Consider the following 15,996-nt stretch of genomic DNA (forward strand, 5'->3'; position numbering starts at 1 on the left):
GGCATAACCCTAAGCATACCTCTAGGGTACTCAAATGTATCCTTCAGAAAGGGATTTATAAATATATCTTTTATCTTCTCCTTTGTGCTCATGTACTCCAATCTAATCTCTTTCTCTACAAATTTTTTTCTCAAAACATGATACTTAATAGATATGTTCTTTTTCTTTGAATGTAAAACATGATACTTAGACATACTCAGTGTACTTGTGTTATCACAAGGTATGATAACAAGCTTTGTAAACTCAATTCCAATGTCCTTCAACATTTTTTCATCCAAATGATCTAATTGCATTTATTTATTTTTTCTACTTACTCTTCTTTTGTTGTGCTATGTGAAATATATTTAGTTTTCTTTCTTAGCAAAGAAACTAATCTTATTCCTAAGAAAAATGATCCATAACTTGTACTCTTTATGTCATCCATACTGCCTACCAAACCTACATCAACATATGCACATAATGTAAAGTCGTTTGATATGCCATATCATAACTTAAAATTAGGTGTACACTTCAAATATTTGAAAATCCTTTGTGTTGATGTATAATGTGATTCTTTTGAATAAACTTGAAATATCACCACAATGTTGATTGCATTAGCCATATTGGGTCTTGTGTAAATCAAATATTGTAAACTTTTAATCATACATCTATACTTCTTCTACTCAATAGTAGGTGTCTCATCTTTGCTAGATAACTTGTGACCAGTTACCATGGTGTGCCAACAAGTTTACAAATTTCCAAACTAAATATTTTCAACAATTCTTTCAAATACTTAGTCTATGATAAGAAAATACCATCATTATTTTGACCAATCTACAATCCCAAGAAATATTTCATCTCACCAATCATGCTTATCTCAAAATTCTCCTTCATTTCACTAGAAAATTCTTCACTTGCTTCATCATCACATCCAAAGATTATGTAATCCATAAACACTTCAAAAAATAATAAACCATTCTCAATCTCCTTCAAATACAAATTACTATTTGCAGTACTTTTAGCCAATCCCAATTTTTCCAAATACTTGGCTAGTCTAACATACCATGCTCTAGGTCCTTATTTCAATTCATAAAATACTTTATTCAACTTAAAAACCATATCTCCTCCTTTTTTCAAAGGAAAATATGCATGTTGCTCAATGTAAACTTCTTTCTCAAGTTCTTCATTCAATAATACTAATTTGGCATCCATCTAATAAACTTTGAATTTCTTGTTAGCCACATAAGCCAAAAACATTCTATTTGCCTCTATTCTAGCAATAGGTTCAAATATTTCCTCATAATATATACCTTCTTGTTGTGAATAACCTTTGCATACTAGTCTTGATTTGTTTCTCACAACTTGACCTTGCTCATTCATCTTATTTCTAAAAACCCACTTAGTTCCAATAGCATTCTTGTCCTTAGGTATAGGAACTAATTCCCATTAATCATTCTTCTCAATCTGGTCTAATTCTTCTCTCATAGCTTTAATCTATAAATCATCTTTATTGGAGTCATTAGAACTTTTAGGTTCTACTTATAAAATCAAACATGTTTCCTCTCTTTGTACCTTGTTCCTTGTCATCAGTCCTTTGTCCTCACTACCAATAATCTAATTATCAAGATGATTCTTTGGGTGACACTATTTCAACCTTGCATTCAACTCTAGGTCCACTCCTTTGTTCTCTCTATTCTACAATGTGTATGGCATTCTACAAAAAAAATTCAGTCAAATAAAACAACTCAACATTCTCTTGGTTGGCCTTTGGATTAATATCTTGATCATAATTTTAATCAAGCATACTTTCTTGAATTCTAAACTTCTCATCAAATCTAAAATTTGTGCTCTCAACAATAGTCTTAGTTCTTTGATTAAAACATCTTTAAGATTTTCCTTTCAATGAATAACCAAGAAAAATAGCTTCATCATGTCGTGCATCAAACTTACCAATATCATCTTCTCTCTCAATGTAACACTTACTTCCAAATATTCTAAAATACATAACTAAGGGTGCATGTCCAAACCAAAGCTCATAAGCAATCTTATTAGTACCTTGTCTGATTTGTACTCTATTCATGGTGTATGCTATTGTAATAAATGCTTCTCTTTAGAATATTTCTAAAACATTGTTCTCAAACATCATAGCTCTTATTGCCTCAATTAGTGATCTATTTCTCCTCTCTACTATATCATTCTACTCAGATGTTTTAGGGGTTGAAAGGTGGCTTTTAATTCCATTCACTTCACAAATACTATTAAACTAATTCAAAGTAAACTCTCCACCTTTATCAAATCTCAAACATTTAATCTTCAAGCCAAATTCATTTTAACCCTTTTTGTAAACACCTTAAACTTCTCAAATTCTTTAGATTTATCTCTAGTAAATGCTACTCACATCATCCTAGTAAAATCATCAACAAGAATCATGAAATACATTTCACCATAGAATGCTCTTGTCTTTGTAGGACCAATCAAATTTGTGTGTACTATCTACAACTTTGCTGATGTAGTAAACTTCTTACTCAAAAAATATTTTTTCTTCTACTTTTCCATAATACATTCCTTGCATACCATGTTAATAGGCTTCATAATTTTAGGAAAATCTCTCACAACAAGTGTAATACTAATCTTCACAACATTATTAAATTTTATGTGATAAAACCTCTTGTTCCATAAGCAATTATTATCAAATTCAGCAACCAAATGTGTCATCTTAGTAGGATTCAACTAAATTATTACCTCTTGTTCTTGTGCTAGTACCAATAATCTTACCATATTTATCTTTGATAATACATGTCTTCTCTGTGAATTGCAACTCATATCTCTTGTCAACTAATTGTCCAACACTTAGAATATTATGTTTCACACCATTAACAAAATAAACATCAACAGTGTTATTTTTTCCATCAAGAGTAACAAATACTATTCCTTTTCTATGGTAGGTCATGTTTCTTGCAACTCTTATAATTCCTCCATCACAACTATTGAACTCAATGAACTTATTCATATCTCCATTCATTGTTGGATACAATTGTTTAATTATGTGTTGTCTTTGATGTCACACAAATGTCATATCAGTCATCGGATAGTGTCTACCGAGCTTAGAAGGTCAGCAAGGCAAAGGATAATGTTTACTGAGCTTTCAAGGTAATCAAAGAAATTTAGTTCTTATCAAGCTCACTCAGTAATCGAAAAAAATGTGACAAAAAATAGTTGTTACTGAGTTCACTCGGTCATCAAAGGTAATTTGGAAGAAACAGTTCTTACCGAGTTAACTCAATCATCAAAGGTAATTTGGAAGAAATAGTTCTTACCGAGTTCACTCAGTCATCAAAGGTAATTTGGAAGAAATAGTTCTTACCGAGTTCACTTAGTCATCAAAGATAATTTGGAAGAAATAGTTCTTATCGAGTTCACTAGGTCATCAAAGGTAATTTGGAAGAAATAGTTCTTACCGAGTTCACTCGGTCATCTAAGGTAATTTAGAAGAAGCAGTTCTTACCGTAAAACTTGGCAACCAAAGGATTTTAAGGATATTGCAATGTTAATCAAGCAAAAGATGGTTGACTCAGGAAATTTTTAGAAGCAGTATTTACCGAGTAGGGTTAACCAGTAAAGGATTTCACTATTTTATGAAATAACATTTATTTGTTTAGAATTATATCTGTAGCCAACTAATGTATAGTTTATTGGTAAATGTAACATGTAAATGAGCCAATTTGACAATCTAAATGGTATAAGTAAGAGGTCAAGTTGTAAATTTTAAAATGTATGAAGTGGAAGAATATGGAATTAATGTGATATGAAGACTGATTGATGTGGAAGCAGATTTGAAGGATGATTAGAGATCATTGAGGAGTAGTAGAGCCATATTTTATCAAGGAGGATCTAATGATGCTGAACAAAGACTTGTAACCAACAAATTTAGTTGCATCTTGTTCAGGTCAATTCATTGTTGCTTTCTAACTATTGTAGCAGTGATTTCAAATCTCTTAACAGAGTTGGTTTAGTAGCCATTTTATAAATTCTCTAACAAGGTGACAGTTCAATTGAATTGTTCTAAAGACCTCTAGCAAGGCCACTCCTAATAGGGTGATTAAATCCTCTAACAAGGTCACACCTAACAGTGTGTATTGTAACCTTTAACAGGGTTGGCTCCTAATAGGGCTTACTTCAAAAGAGTGAAAAATTGGTGACTAGTTACTTGGTGGCTTTTCCCATATTGGGTTTCCACATTAAATCTGGTGTCTCTTGTGTTCACTTTATTTTCAGTTACATGTATAAATGCTTGAAAAAAAAGTAATAGTTTAATTTACCAAATTACAACATTTTTTTACTGAGTACAAGAAGTAACTAGATCTTTAAGAAATCTAAGGGATCTATTGAGATTAATTTTTGTTACTAACTGATTCACCCCCCCCTCTCAGTTACTCTATCTTTAATTCCAACAATTGGTATCAGAGCTATTGGTGCTTACAACAAAAGATTTCAAGGATCTAAGCTAAATATTAGGAAGTCTTACAAAAGGGAAATTCCAAGACTTAACAGGGACAACTTCTTAGCATGGCAAGGGTTGATGAGGCTTCCTCTGGCTTCTATTGCTGATACAGGGCTGAAGTAACTTGATGAGAAATATGAAAAACCTTCTGGTATATTATCTATCAATGATATTGCTAAAAAGAAGACTCACAATAACATGATGATAGATATAGCATCTGATCTGAGTTATAAAGAATTTGATGACATCAAGGATTGCAAAACTAACTTTGAAATGTGGAACAAGCTGAAATAAATCTATGGAGGAGATGATAATGTGAGAAGAGCCAAAGCAGAAATTTTGAGAGGACAATTTGATCAAATAAGGATGTGAGAGGATGAAAATATTGCAAAGTATGTTGAAGGAGTTAAAGCATGTGTTAGTGCAATCAAAGCATCTGGAGGAGATATCAATGAGGAGACAGTTATAAGAAAATTTCTTAGAACTCTATTTCCCATTTATGCAATCAAAGTCTCTGCAATTCAAGAAAAGAGATGTGAGGCAAATCATAAAATAAATTTAGAGGTCATAGTTGGAAGATTGACTGCATTTGAACTAGACAACTATGACAATTATGTTCCAGCTACCAAGAATGTTGAATCAACATTTGAAGCCAAGCTTTCACTCAAAGAAAAAGGGAAAAAGATGAAGGATCCATAATCAGACAGTGATGAAGAATCAGAACAAAGTTCAGATAGTGATCTTGAAGTGGTTGAAGCTCTACTAGCAAGAAAATATTCAAGAGGCAAAGGGAAATACAAAGGTAAGGTTCCTCTAATCTATTTCTCTTGTGAAGAAATTGGACATATTGCTACTATGTGCCCAAATAAAAAAAACAAAGATGAGAAGAAAGGTCACAAGTACAATGGCAACAAAGACTTCAAATCATTCAAGGATAAAGGTAAGAAAACATGTTTTATGGAAAAAGATTCTAATGACTCTGATGATGAAGAAGAAAATGAAATTGTCTACATTGCTGTAAAAGATGAATATGATAATGATGAGGAAATGGCACTAATTTCTCATATGAGCATAAATGATACATGGATCATAGATAGTGGTTGTTCTCATCACATGACTAGTGATAAAACTAAGTTTGAATATTTTGAAGACTATGATGGTGGCAGTGTAAGATTTGGTAACAATGAACCTTGTTGTATAAGAGAAAAAGGAAGAATCTCACTAACCAATGAACTTGTATGTGATAATGCATATTGGGTAGAAGGACTAAAGCACAATTTGTTGAGTGTGGCATAGCTACTCAATAATGGATTCAAAGTAGAATTTATGCATGGAAAAACAAGATTGTTGGATGACAAAGGAAAGCTAATTGGATTAGGCACTCAAACAAAAGGTAACTTATTTTATCTTAAACTTGGTGAACGTTCATGTTTCATTGCTCAAATTGAAGAAAGTTGGTTATGGCATAGGAGGTTGTGTCATGTAAACTTTGAAAATTTAATAAAAATTAGTAAATTCAAGAAAGTAAGAGGTATTCCTAACATAAAGAAACTTGAGGTTGGTCTATGCAAGAATTGTCAAATTGGTAAAATGGGAAATACTAGTTTTAAAAGCAAGAACTATCAGACTAAAGAAGTTCTAGAAATTGTGCATATTGATTTGTGTGGACCTATTGGCATTGAAAGTTATACTGGTGAAAAATATTCATTATGTTTATTGATGATTATTCAAGAGCGATGACTATCATGTACCTTAGAGAGAAATCAGAAGCATTTGAAAAATTCAAATGGTATTTGGCCAGAGTAGAAAGGGAAATAGGAAAAAGACTAAAATGCTTAAGGTCTGACAAAGGTGGTGAATTCATTTCACATGAGTTCAATAAATTTTGCATTGAAAGGGGAATCAAAAGACAGGTTTCAACACCTAGAGCTCCGAACAAAATGGAATAGTAGAAAGAAGGAATAGATCTATAATGGATTGTGCAAGAACCTTAATGATTGAGAAAGGCATTGATATCAAATACTGGAAGGAAGCTATTAGCACTACAGTTCATACCTTGAACCAAGTACAGCTGAAAAAGGATTCATTCAAAACACCCTATGAGTTGTGGTATGGCTACAAACCCAATGTAAGTTATCTAAAAGTATTTGGAAGAAAATGTTACATTTTGAAAGAGTCTAAAAAAGGTAAATTCGATGTAAAAAGTGATGAAGGAATATTTTTGGGATACTCTTGCAAAAGAAAAGCATATAGATGTTTGAATTTATCTACTCACAAAGTTATAGAAAGCGCACATGTGAAAGTTGATGAGTTTGTAGAAAGAAAAGAAGAAGAAAGCAAAAGGGAACCTAAAGACTACAAAAGATTTCTTTACATTGAACCTGATACAATGCCAAGTATACCTATTATTTAAGAATCCTCAACTCTGGAGTCTTCAGTTACCGAGGCACAGGAAGTTCAAACCAAGCTAATTCTTCCGAAGCTACAAGAACCTGAGTTGCAAACAGAAGCTACCAAGTTAGCATCTATCAAACCAGACCAACCAGAATCAGAACCAGAAGTTGAGACATAGAAGGATAACAATGCAAGTCATTCAAAAGGCAAGGAGCCCATGTTAGCCAAGTATGTCAGAAAGCATATGCACCAAATTAGATCATTGGTGATAAATTAGAAGGAACAATGACAAGAAGTAAGTTGAAAGGCACTTGTTTACTTGCTGATTTTGAACCTAGAAATGTCAAAGATGCACTAGAAAATGAAAGTTGGATTGAAGCTATGAATGAATAAATAGAACAAATAGAGAAAAATAAAACATGGACTCTTGTACCGAGACCCAAAGAAAAGAATGTTATTGGAACAAAGTGGGTATTCAGAAAACAAACTAAATGAAGATGGTAAGGTATCAAGGAACAAAGCTAGACTAGTATGCAAAGAATACTCTTAAGAAGAAGGTGTGGACTATGGAGAAACTTTTTCTCCTATTGCAAGATTGGAAGGTGTCAAAACCTTACTTGCATATGCTGCATTCAAAAGATACAAAGTTTACTAGATGGATGTCAATTCAACATTTCTCAATGGCATATTGGAGGAAGAAGTTTACATTGAGCAGCCTGAAGGTTTTTCTGATCTAGACAAGAAGGACATGGTCTGCAAATTGCATAAAGCATTATATGGTCTGAAACAAGACCCTAGAGCATGGTATGAAAGATTGTATAATTATCTTATTTAGATTGGCTTTCAAAGAACTAATGACAACAGCAGTTTGTACATAAAGGAAGGATCAGATAATAAGATTGTTTTGGCAGAAATATTTGTAGATGATACTTTGTTCAAATGAAATGATGATCTTTGCAAAGAATTTTTAGAAAAAATGAACAAGGAATTTGAAATGTCAATGTTTGGTGGAATCAAATTCTTTTTTGGTCTTCAAATTCAATAGAATAAGAATGGCATCTACATCACTCAATCTAAATACATCAAAGAGATACTGAAAAATTTTGGTATGGAAGATTGCAAACTAGTTGGGACTCCTATGTGTACTAGATTAAAACTCACCAAGGATGATGAATCAAAGGAAGTGGATCAGACATTCTATAGATCTATGATTGGAAAGTTGCAATATGTAGTGGACACAAGACCAGAAATTGCCCTTGCAGTAGGGATTGTGGCAAGATTCTTAGCAAAACCAAAAGAAAATCACATGATGGCAATCAAAAGGATCATGAGATACTTAAAAGGAACTGAAGATTATGGATTATGGTATAAACTTGGAGAAAAACTGGATTTAAAGGTGTTCACTGATGCAGATTGGGCAAGAAATATTGATGACAAAAAAAGCACAAGTGGAGGAGCTTTCTTTTTCAGAAAAAGGTTGGTTTCTTAGACAAGAAAAAAGTAGAATTGTACATCTCAATCCATAGTAGAAGCTAAATATGTTGCAGCAGCAGTAAATTGCTCAAACATTATGTGGTTTAAACAATTATTGAAAGGTATGAATCAAGAAATCAAAAAACTAGTTGTTATGTTTTGTGATAACACAAGTGCAATTAACATCTCCAAGAATCCAGTGATGCATTCAAAAACCAAGCATATTGCCATAAAATATCACTTTGTTAGAGAATTGGTACAAGAAAAGGAAATAAGATTGGAATATGTGCATACAAAGGAATAAATTGCTGACATATTCATAAAGCCTTTACCTAAGGATGCATTCTTGTATCTAAGAGGTAAGTTAGGGGTCATTCCCCTATCTGAAGCTCACTAAAATACAGTTTTAGTGATACATCAATAGGAACAGAATTGGAAATCTATTAGTGGATGTAGAAAACCAATAAAGATATTGCATATGAATCAGTACATTAGGTAAAATGTTATTCAGTTCTTTTGAGTTGTCTTTAGCATATGTTCTCAAAGAGGGAGAATATACTATCATATCTTTCTGAAATTTTCAAATAATAAGAGTTTGTGTAGAAGGAAAAGATTATTATGAAAGAGGGAGTTTTGTTTTATGTCATTAAAAGACTTGTTTTCAAATTTCATTCTGCTATGACATGTTGTGTTTCCATCAATGCCAAAGAGGGAGATTGTTGGATACAATTGTTCAATTGTGTGTTGTCTTTGATGTCACACAAATGTCATATCAGTCATCGGGTAGTGTTTATCGAGCTCAGAAAGTCAGCAAGGCAAAAGATAATGTTTACCGAGCTTTCAAGGTAATCAAAGAAATTTAGTTCTTACCAAGCTCACATTGTAATCGAAGAAAATTTGACAAAAATAGTTCTTACTGAGTTCACTCAATCATCAAAGGTAATTTGGAAGAAACAGTTCTTACCAAGTTCACTCAGTCATCAAAGGTAATTTGGAAGAAACAATTCTTACCAAGTTCACTCAGTCATCAAAGGTAATTTGGAAGAAATAGTTCTTACCGAGTTCACTCGATCATCTAAGGTAATTTGGAAGAAGCAGTTCTTAACGAGGGATTCAATTCTTACTAAGAAAACTCGGCAGCCAAAGGATTTTAAGGATATTACAATGTTAACCAAGTCAAGGATGGTTAACTCGGGAAATTTCCAAAAGTAGTATTTATCGAGTAGGGTCAGCCAATAAAGGATTTCACTATTTTATGAAATAATATTTATTTGTTTAGAGTTATATCTATAGCTGGCTGATGTATGGTTTATTGGTAAATGTAACATGTAAATGAGCCGACTTGACAATCTAAATGGTATAAGTAAGAGGTCAAGTTGCGAATTCTAAATTGTATGAAGTGGAAGAATATGGAATTAATGTGATATAAAGACTAATTAATGTGGAAGCAGATTTGAAGGATGATCAGAGATCATTGAGGAGTAGCAGAGCCATATTTGATCAAGGAGGATCTAATGATGATGAACAGAGACCTGTAACTAGTAAATTTAGTTGCATCTTGTTTGGGTCAATTCATTGTTTCTTTCTAACCATTGTAGTAGTGATTTCAAATCTCTTAACAGAGTTGGTTTAATAGCCATTTTGTAAATCCTCTAACAAGGTGATAGTTTAGTTGAATCATTCTAAAGACCTCTAGAAAGGCCACTCCTAACAAGGTGATTAAATCCTCTAATAGGGTCACACCTAACAGTGTGTATTGTAACCTTCAACAGGGTTGGCTCGTAATAGGGCTCACTTTAGAAGAGTGAAAAATTGGTGACTAGTTACTTGGTGGTTTTTTCCATATTGGGTTTCTACGTTAAATCTGGTGTCTCTTGTGTTCACTTTATTTTTAGTTACATGTATAAATGCTTGAAAAGAAAGTAATAGTTTAATTTATCAAGTTATAGCATTTTTTTATCGAGTACAAGTAGTAACTAGATCTTTAAGACATCTAAGGGATCTATTGAGATTAATTTTTGTTACTAACTGATTCAGCCCCCCTCTCAGTTACTCTATCTTTAATTCCAATAATATGGTGTAAACAACCACTATCTATGATGCAATCATATTTCTTCTTTTCCACTTGTGACACTAGAACTCTTTCTTCTCTAACTTCTTTTTTTTTAGGGATTTCTTTCTTAGTTGTCACAAATCCTATTTCATCACTTTCATTGTCACTTTTATTCAAATATATTTCCATGCTAGCTTCTGAATCTTCATCATTTGAATAAAGACATTCTCTAGGCTGTCTAGGCTTCAGATTCCTTCTATACCTCTTTACTCTCTTAGGGAACTTAGAAGCATAATGACCAAATTCATTACAAGTCCAACATTTTTTTAAAATTCTTACCTTCAAGTTCCACAAGTAGGGAAAGAACTTCTTCAATCTTTTTTCTTCTTATAATTTTCCTCTATCAGTGCTAGCATAATCTCCATTGGTACTTTTACTTTTTATCAATATAGGTCAAACACTCAATGCACTAAAAGTAATCTCAACTCTAGGAAAACATCTACTTTATTTAAAACTTATCTTAGTTGATTCAATATTCCAATAAGAGTTTCTCCTATAAAATTTTCTTTGTAAGATATAACTTGTTCAATCATCTGCACTATTTGCATATATGAAGGTTGACATGTTTTCAAGATCAGCCTTACAATTTTATCTTCATCCTTCTTCTCATCACAAGGCTTAATTCCTCCAATAATCTATTATATTCTACTAAAATAGCTTCTTATAGATTCATATTCCATCATTATAGCTTCTTGAAATAAGAAAATCCAATTATACAATCTAACCTTTTCTAGCATGCTTATCACCTTCAACAATAGATTTCAGATCTTTTCAAATTTTATGTGCCAAATTTTAATATTTTACTTGACTATACACATTTTATGGAAGAGCTGGCAAAAATATTTCCTTGGCAAGCATATTACACATAAAAAAATCTCTTTGACCTTCTATACAAGATTCAAGAATGTCTTCATCAACTATTTCCTTCTCATTTTTATTGACCAACCAATATCCTGGCCCCATGCATAGAAAATGTGTATTCATCTTCTCTTTCTAACTATCATAGTTAACTCTATCAAACTTCAAACTCTATTTTTTGATATGACTCACCATAGATATCCTTAAGTTGTTAATCCTTTCCTTTAAGGGCCTGATGCTTTGGTACCAATTGTTAGAAAGTAGAGTTCACCAAGATAACTAAGAAAAGGGTGAATCAATTTTCCAATTAAAACAACTTTTATCAACCTTAATAAATATGAAACATGTAATCAATAATTACAACAACCATAGCAATATCACCATGCAAAATAACACCATATTTATTAACTAGGGAGACCCTTGATAAGAGGGAAACCCCCAATGGTGATGGTACCCACAAAATGATGTACTAATATCTAAGTTCGTTGCAAGAGGATGGACCCTATTAGGAGTCAATGAAATACATTTAGTACATATCAATCCTTTTTAGGAGACTTTGAGTTCTTGTGAGGAGATTCCAACCCAATTAGGAGTTCTACCAACCCTCTTAAGAGTTCTAGAAGTTGGAAGGACCCAATATCCACAAAACTTCAAGGGAGAGATAACTGAACTCATTGTCTAACTAATCGTAGTACTATCCTTTGTAGAATAATACAAATAAACAATTGTCCACAACAACCTCTTTTCCAAATACAACCTCTTTGTCAATTCACTATGTTGTAACCACACCAAACACATCTATGATCTTAAGATATTCAGTATTAGGTTCACTAGATCACATCTAAGTTCACATAATCACACTACACATCCATACACTTAAGTCATACTTCAATTCAAATATTCCACAAGGAAAATAGCTTTCCTTTATACCAAGTCCTTAAACTAATTATTTAGTTAGCCTTGAGGCTTTCTCAATTTATAATTAATATGAGACCACATTAACATATTAAAATATATGTAACATTACATCTTTGCAAAATTTAATAATAATTTTGGCTCATAGTCTTCATAATCATTCACACATACACCATCAGAATTAGCGTGATCAACCATGTTGTCATCATCATGTCTTCTATCTATGTACAATTGTGCTTAACCAAATTCTATCTCTATTGGAAGATATAATCAAAATAATAGTAACCTCTTCTTAGGATCTCTACAAGAATGTTGTGTTCAATAAATCTTGAATTACTATCAATTGCACTAATCTTTTTGCATGCACACTTGACTGCATAATCAGGGCACTTTGTAGAACACATCCTCAACTATGAATAGATTCATCTTTAATCCTTGAACTAAAAAACCTCAATCTATGTCCACTTCTATGTCAATATTCTACAAAATCATTAGTATGGTTAAATCAATGACAACTACAATCATCAATGCAACACACAATCATGCTAACAATCTCCCCAATGCTCCAACAATGTTAGGATACTCCCACATTGGAATATCATCAACATTCATGCTAAAAAGTGGTAGTACAAAAGGAGCAATTTTGAGCCATGAAGGTATTCCTATTTCTTATTCCAACAAGAACTTGAATGATGCCAAAAGAGTGTATTATGTTTATGATCAGGAATTTTATGCTATAGTTTAGGCTTCAGTGATTTTTTTAGTGGCGAATCTTTGCCAATTGGCTATTATATATCTTTGGTAAATCAAAATTTGGCAAATATAACCTACATATGGTGTCAACCATGTCATCGAGATATTAAATAATTTGGGTCCAAATCCCAGGCTAATTGCTCATTAGTTTACACATAATTGGTCCCAAATCCTAGTTTAACTACCAATGTAATCTACATTTAGAATACAATTATTTTAAAATTTTCGCTAACCTTTCCCTAATGTTTTCTTATTGGAAAATGTTATTTCGCCCTTAAAATAAAATAATCTTTTCCCTTGGATTGAGCATCACCTATGATTTTACTGACATGTGTCTCTAACTACCCCCATTTAGCCAACTATTTTGGTCTTTGGGATAGGTGTCCTAATTTTGAGAACATTTAGACTTTATGGTATGGTATTTAAAATTAGGCCCAAAATAGATTTGAAGCCATTGATCTATATTACATTGACGGTCCAAATTAATTCCTTTCACCCTTAAAATGATAACATTAAAAGTAATGATGACCAAGTTGGCAATAAAAAAGGACACATTATTAATTGAATCTTAATGCATTGGCATACTACAAGTACACTATATAGTGAACACTTGGCATATGGGCCATAGACCATTTGTTGCTCTATAAATTCACCAAAAAATTAAATAATCTATTTTTGGATATTGACATATTAGCCAACTATATTAATATTTTGTGTTATAAGAAATAATTAATTTGCCTCTTACATTACAAAAATGTTTGACCAACAAAAAAGTCACCTATATTTATTTTCTTACCAAAAAAATAAAATGAATTTTCCATAGTTATTATTAAATTTTGATATGGAAAAAAAAAATTTGCCAATAGAAAATAAATTTTGCGCTTGGATTGAATGAAAAAATTGCCCTCGATTAGAATTTTTTCCTACATATTTAATGTTGAATTCACCAGCATTTTACATATTTTCTTGGGAGGAGTTTCTTAAAGTTATCCCTGTTAGGCTTTAAAGAAGTGGAGACATTATTTTCTTCCTAAAGAATTTGTTTTTTTATATTGATCATCAAGATTTACAATATTTGAATAGTCAAGGAAAATATAATCAAAGGAATTTGAAATGGGTTGAGTTTTTGCAGAGTTTTTTTTTTTTGAAACAAAGGAGTGGAAGTCTAACAAGGCTATAGATTCTCTTAGTAGAAGACAACTATTTCTGACAAAGATGCATATTGAGGTGGTTGGGTTTAAGGAACTTAAGAATTTGTATCTAGAGGATCTTGATTTTAGTGAAGCTTGGAAAGCTTGTACATAACCTATTACACTTGATAGGAAAAATTAATTGGATTTCATTATCCAATATGGTATGTTATTCAAAAGAAGTTAGTTGTGCATTCCAATAAGTTCTATGAGAGAGAATATCATCAAGGAGAAGCGTAGTGGAGGATTGGCTAGACATTTTAGTAGAGCTAAAACCATTGATTTGGTTATTGATAATTATTATTGGTCATTGTTGCAATAATATGTCAAGAATGTGTACATAGTTGTAGAGTATGTTAGATGGCAAAATGAATGAAGTAGAATATGAGATTGTATCACCCATTACTTGTACCTGAGAAGTCGTGGGAGGAAGTTAGCATAGATCTTTTTCTTGGTTTACCAAGGACTCAATTAGGACATCATTTAGTTATTCTAATGGTTGATATACTTTCAAAGATGGAATATCTTATCCCTTTTAATAAGACTAGTGATGTTATACATGTGGTGGAGTTATTTTTCAAAAAGGTTCCAAGACTACATGGTCTACCAAAGAGTATAGTTTCAAATCAAGATACCAAGTTTGTTGGGTATTTATGGCATACATTATGGAAGAAGTTGAAGAAAAAATTGAAGTTTAGCTCATCACATCATCCATAGACTAGTGGATAGACAAAGATTGTGAATCAAAGCTTAGGAAACTTTCTAAGATGTTTGGTTGGAGATAAGCCAAAAGGATGAGATCTAATTTTACCACGGGAAGAATTTGCATAAAATAATTATGTCAATAAGAGTATTGGTAATTTACCATTCTAGAATGTATATGGGAATAGTCTTATAAATGCTTATTAATTGAGGTAGTTGGATACAGGTGAGATAAGTATTGTTGAAGTAGAGGACTTTGTTAAATATTTTAATAGCATCCATGAGGAGGTGAGGAAGCACATTACAAGGACGAATACATAGTACAAGGCTAAGGAAGTTGAGAAAAGGAGGTATAAGGAATTTTAGGTTGGGGATGAGGTCATGGTTCATTTGAGAAAGGAGCATTTTCTAGTGTGAACATATAATAAGCTAAAAATGAAGAAGTTTGGACAATGCAAGATACTTTAAAAAATGATTCTGGAAATACCATTGAAGTATAGTTTCTTTTTGAAATAAATATTTCATTAGTATTTAAAATATTAGATCTAATAGAGTATCATGAAAGAGATGATGGAGATGAATTTGTAGATGCACAATGGAGTATTCTAGCAACTATGAAGAAGATTGAGTAGATATTGTAGAATCTTGTTGGATGGAGCACAATGAAATATATATATATATATATATATATATATATATGAAGGGTAGGTTGTCAAATGGAAAGGGAGACCAGTATAAGATTCATCATTGCTAGAAAGAGAGGAGGTTGACGATATTGGTTTTTCTTTGACTACCTGAGATGTGACATTATCACTTCTTAGATTATGTTGGGTGTCTAATGTAGGAGCATCCCAGGTGTAAGAAAAAGTTTGCATCACCCAAAAATATGTCCTTTATGTTCTCGAATAAGGGTTGTTTCAGTGTAGATTTATTATTTTTGGAGGCTTTCTACTTAGCAAGTCATTCATACAAACTTCGAATATCCTAATTTTAGTGGTGGATATTCATTATGGATATGTCAAACAAGGCTCACTACCATTTCATGAGTATTTGTGAAGTTATTACAGATTTTTGGTGTGCAATTTTGTTACAAAAACTTTAGGCTCAGTTTTGAAGAA

The sequence above is a fragment of the Cupressus sempervirens genome, chromosome 2 (genome assembly GCF_028749045.1).
Source record: "Cupressus sempervirens isolate cs-2001-9-10 chromosome 2, ASM2874904v1, whole genome shotgun sequence".
Lineage (NCBI taxonomy): Eukaryota > Viridiplantae > Streptophyta > Pinopsida > Cupressales > Cupressaceae > Cupressus > Cupressus sempervirens.